Source organism: Carcharhinus amblyrhynchos, chromosome 17 (assembly GCF_965287045.1).
Source record: "Carcharhinus amblyrhynchos chromosome 17, sCarAmb.v2.hapA, whole genome shotgun sequence".
In the NCBI taxonomy this organism is placed as follows: Eukaryota; Metazoa; Chordata; class Chondrichthyes; order Carcharhiniformes; family Carcharhinidae; genus Carcharhinus; species Carcharhinus amblyrhynchos.
The window spans coordinates 46,655,753-46,661,653 of NC_137340.1; positions in this window are offsets into that span (position 1 = coordinate 46,655,753).

Below are 5,901 nucleotides of genomic sequence, written 5' to 3' on the forward strand. Positions count from 1 at the left end.
TGTTTATCTTGTGACTTTTGCGGAGATGTGTTTTCAAATTGAGCTAATAAATGCACAGGAAATTGCTCTTTTAGTTTAAATGCAGGGTTAATGAGTTCATTTCCGATGAGTTGTTAGCACTGCTGCCTCACAACACCAGAGACCCGGGTTCAAATCGAGTCACTGCCTGTGTGGAGTTTGCACATTCTCCCGATACCTGCTTAGGTTTCCTCCGGGTGCTCTGGTTTCCTCCCACTCTCCGAAAGCCAAGCTGGTTAGGTGCATTGGCCGTGCTAAATTGACCCTTGATGTCAGGGGGATTGACAGAGTAAATACACGGGGTTTCAGGGATGGGGGCCTGGGTGGGATGGTTGTTGGTGCCGGACTGATGGGCTGAATGCCCTCCTTCTACACTGTAGGATTCTATGATTTAACTTCTGTAATCAAAGAGGGGGGTCTAGTACGAGGGAGGAAATGGTGCTCTTCCTTCTCTGTTGCAGAGGAGCTTCACTCCTGCAGCTGTGCAGCCCTTCCACCAGGGGGCAGGAGCAATGCAGTTTCTTAAATGGACCAGTACAAGTCAGGCGCCACCTGGTGGGAACCACCGGATTACCCCACACAGTCAGGATATGGCAGCAACCGGCTGCACCAGCCATCCAAATTATTTCACATAGGATTGGAATTTTGCTGCCACCAGGAAGGACATTCCGATCCCACTCGCCCCAGGACTGGAAATTCCCGCCCACGGTCAATGGAACTCTTTTGATTTGATTTTATTATTGTCGTATGTATTGGGATACAGCAAAAAGTATTGCTTTTTGCATGCTATACAGACAAAGCATACTGTTCATAGAATACATGGTGGAGAAGGAAAGGATAGGGTGCAGAATGCAGTGCTGCAGTTACAGATAGCTTAATGTACAATAGGACCATTCATGTTGTGGGCTTTGATGTCAGCCTTTTAATTGTTCACAACTTTATCCTTCCAAGTAATCAGACAAGTAAGAGCTCTCTTAAGCAGCTGTTTTAATACAAATTATAGCAAGGACACGGGGAAGCTACAGTTCACATCCCTGTAGCTAGCCAGAGTGGCGTATTCCAAGAGACAAAGGCAATTAAAGTTTTCAAAATCGATTATAAGTAATTAGCGCAAACCAATCACAATCACTTTACGCTTGCTTCATTATAATATCCAATCGTCGCAAATCTTAATAGTGCAGCTCAACTAAGGGCCTTGGTGTCTGTCTGTGAAGGATCTTATAAGAAGACCTTTGTTTTTCAGCCTGTGTGTTTTTATTTTTAACTTGTTTGACTATTAACCCTTTTAATTCAAAAGTCTGATGGCAGCAGGGAAGAAGCTGTTCTTGAGTCAGTTGGTACGTGTTCTCGGAGTTTTGTATGGTTTTCCCGATGGAAGAAGGTAGAAGGAAGAATGTCCAAGGTACGTCAGGTCCTTAGTTACGCTGGCTGCTTTCCCAAAGCAGTGGGAAGTGTAGACAGAGTCAATGGATGGGAGGCTAGTTTGTGTGATGGATTGGGCTACATTCAAACTTTGTATTTTTCTTGTGGTCTTGGTCAGAGCAGGAGCCGTACCAAGCTGTGAGACATCCAGAAAGATGATTTCTGAGGTGCATTTGTAAAAATTGTCGTGAGTTATAATAGACATGCCGAATTTCCTCAGTCTTCTGAGAAAGTAGAGACATTTTACTCGTCTGTTGAATTTTCCGGAAGATTTAGGCTGCAATTTCTAAATTTACAGATGACACCACATTGGAGGAAGTAGCCAATGCTGAGAGGGACTGTCACAGGAGTATAATGTAAACTTGGAGAATGATAAATAGTTGGCAAAAGAAGCTCAATATAGAGAAATGGAGGGAGTACACTTCTTTAGGGAGAAAAGGATGGTCACTAGAAGGTCCAAGTCTAGCTGGGGTAGAGGAACAAAGATTTTGGAGGACAAATGCACCAGTCATCAATAGTTACAATACAGGTTACATGGCCAAAAAAAAGCAAACCAAGCACTAGGCTTTATTTCTAGAGGGTTAGAATTGAAAATGAGGTAAGTTCCTAGAATCATGAAATTACAGAATCCCTACAATGTAGAAAGAGGCCATTTATCTCATTAAGCCTGCACCAACAACAATCCCACCCAGGTCCCATCCCCATAACCCCACATATTTCCCCTGCTAAGCCCCCTGACACTAAGGGGCAATCCAGCTAACCCACACATCTTTGGACTGTGGGAGGAATCCGGAGGAAACCCACGCAGACACGGGGAGAATGTGCAAACTCTACATAGACAGAGACCAGAGTCCAGAATTGAACCCGGGTCCCTGTGAGGCAGCAGTGCCAACCACTGTGCCACCGTGCCACCCTTATGGTAAAATAAAACCAACTGGGTAACCAAAAGCTTGGTTAACGAGGTAAGTTTTAAGGAATGTGTTAAAAAGGAGGGAGAGTTTAGGGCAGGAATTCCAGAGATTTGTGTCCCAGTTGTTGAAGGGATGGCTTCCATTGGCAGAGTAATCAAAACCAGAGAGGTTCAGGAGGCCAGGATTGGAGGAGAGCAGAGATCTCGGACATTTGGAGGATCCTGAGATAGGGAGGAGTGGAACCAAAATGGAATTTGGAAATAAGGAGGGAAAATGGAGTTGAGTTGCAGATCAGACATGATCAAATGAAATGGTAGAATAGGTTTGAGGGGCTACATGGCTTCCTGTTGGACCTATGTGACCCCATCAGAAATCAAAATGCTGTTCATAAGAGGTTTGAGGTGCTGAATGGCCTCTTGGCCCTGTGTAATCCCGAGCAAACATCAAACCTTAAGTCATAATCAAAGTGAGGAATCTTATCACTGAAACTTTGATCAGTAAAAGTTGCCGGTAAACTGCTTTAAGGAAGCTTCTATTTGGAAAGTATTCTTGTCTGTGAACTGAAGCAGATTTCTGCCTCTGTCTTTCTCCAGGTGGTGGTTGTGTGTGTGAGATATCTGAACGAAGACTGAAACTTTGCCCGGGGCTCAGCTGTGAGAACTGAGTTCCATTGACTGTCGACCCAGATGATCCCCGGTCTGTGGACCCAGTTCCCCAGCTTGGTGTCGGCCCTCCTACCCTCAGACTCTACCTCCGATGGTTCTGCCATAAAGACATGGAAACAGGCCGTTCGGCCCAACAGTTTGTCAGGAGTTTCAGGTGGACACTGGGATCTTGGAACAATGGGCGTGGACACCAAATGTTTGTATTTGCAGCAGGAGTTTATTAAGCTCTATTGGCATGCACAAATTTGATTCCTAACTATGGCAGTAGCTGTCATAGTGAACAATGTTTCTTGATTTCCAAGGTCACTGGGGCATTGTCTTCTGGGTGATGTTCTGTTGACCGTGGTGTTGGTTCCTCTTAATGTATGCTATAAGAACATAAGAAGTAGGAGCAGGAGTAGGCCATCTAGCCCTTCGAGCCTGCCCCGCCATTCAATAAGATCGTGGCTGATCTAAAGTAGATCAGTTCCACTTTCCCACTTTCTCCCCATAACCCTTAATTCCCTTGTCTATCAGAAATCTATCTACCCGTGACTTAAATATATTCAACGAGGTAGCCTCCACCACTTCAACGGGTAGAGAATTCCAGAGATTCACCACCCTTTGACTGAAGAAGTTCCTCCTCAACTCTGTTCTGAACTACCCCCCCCTTATTTTGAGACTGTGCCCTCTAGTTCTGCTTTCCTTTCTAAGTGGGAAGAATCTCTCTACCCTATCTAGTCCTTTCATTATCTTATATGTCTCTATAAGATCCCCCCTCAGCCTTCTAACGAGTACCGGCCCAGTCTATTTAATCTCTCCTCATAAGCTAACCCCCTCATCTCCAGTATCAGCCTGGTGAACCTTCTCTGTACTCCCTCTAAGGCCAATATATCCTTTTGCAAATAAATGCTAACGATGGCTCCAAATGTAATCATGTCAAGAGACTCTTCTCAATCTGTATTTGCTTACTGTTTCTCTAGTTAGCATGATTGGGCTGGAAATATTTCATTTGCTGTCCCTAATCATGCCCTGATAGCCAAGTTCCGCACGGCCTCAATCGGGATCTTGGGTTTATGTCACACTATCTGTAACCATCACCGTTTGGCCTGGGTTTGCAAAATCTTACTAACTATCCTGGCTTGAGACAATTCACACCTCTTTAACCTGTGATTATCCCTCTCTCCACTCACATTGTCTATACCTGTAAAGATTTGCATTCCAATCATTATCTTGCAATTGTGTCTCTGTCTATACATGTCGTGGTTTGTGAACCCACCTCTCCGCTCACCTGATGAAGGGGCATCGCTCCAAAAGCTTGTGATTCCAAATAAACCTGTTCAACTTTAACCTGGTGTTGTGAGATTCCTTACTGTGCCAATGCAAGTCCAACCCCGGCATCTCCACATCATCCCTAATCATGCCCTGGGTTAAAGTGCAAGTCCCCACAAATGTTTCCTATTTCTCTCCTTTTTGTAGACAATCCCAGGCTCACACATCTGATTACATCATCCACTTTCCACAACTTCACACTATTCCAATTTCTATTAATATGTTACTTTTAATATGTGGAGAAAATTTATCTTCCAGCATTTACTTGACTGTTCTTAAGCCATACGTTAACAGACAGAGATACACTTTGTCATGTTTGTATATTATAACACTTGGCTGAGCTTCACCTATCTATCTTGCAGTTACAGCAACATAAATATTCCTACAAAAGAATCAAAGTGTTGAAAAGGGCACAACCTGACCTTTGTCTATCACATACGCTTTAGAGGACTGTGAGTTCCACTGTCTCACCTCACATCTCTTTCTACAACTGCTGAGTATACAATGTTACAATTAATATCTTGGCATTTTGTGAGGAGTCTCAAGCATTGTGCTTTGCTGCTTTTAACTGTATAGTTAGAATCATAGAATCCCTACAATGCAGAAGGAGGCCATTTGGCCTCTTGAGTCTCCTGGGACCACAGTCCCTCCCAGGCTCTATCTCATAACTCCATGCATTTATCTTAGCTAGTTTCCCCTGACACCAAGGGGCAATTTAGCATGGCTAATCCACCTAACCCACACATCTTTGAACTGTTGGAGGAAATTGGAGCACTCGGGGAAACCCACGCAGACATGGGGAGAATGTGCAAACTAACCCTGACACAGCGACCCAAGCTGGGAATCGAACCCGGACCCCTGGTGCTGAGAGGCAGCACTGCTAACCGCCCCATAGTTACCCATCAACAAGATCTCGGGCAGGACTTTACAGCCTTGTTCAGGTCGATTCTGGAAAATCCCACCCATGGCCAATGGACCTTCCCCTTGTCCGTTCCGATTCCCATGGCTGGTGGGGCAGTAAAATTCCAGCACTCGTGGTTATCGATCAAATCTGATTGTCGGACGATCTACGGATCAGACTGGTTCCATGTTCCAGCAAGAGCCTATTCCCCAGCCAATTTCATCTCATGCAATCAACATCTCCTTCTGTTCCTTCCTCCTTCATTTGTTTATTCAGCTTCCCTTTAAACACTGTGATGTTACTCATCCTGACTGTCCCTTTAAACGCTGCGATGTTACTCACCCCGCCTGTTCCTTTAAACGCTGTGTCAGGGTCAGTACGAGGGATTACAGGATAGGGCCTGGGTGGGATTGTTGTCAGTGCAGACTCGATGGGCCGAATGGCCTCCTTCTGCACTGTAGATTCTATGATTCAATAACACTTTATACCCTCTCAATGTGTCATTCCTGTTTTAAGAAGTGCATCATTCAGTAGCCTGGCTTTATGCAGCGATACAGTTCTGTAATTCACAGTGACAGACTGTAGATGTGGTGATTTAAAAGTTGTTGAGAATCTTCCCACCAAGCCGGCAGCCTGGAGCCTGGCATTTGCTGCCCTCTGCTGGTGAGGTTAG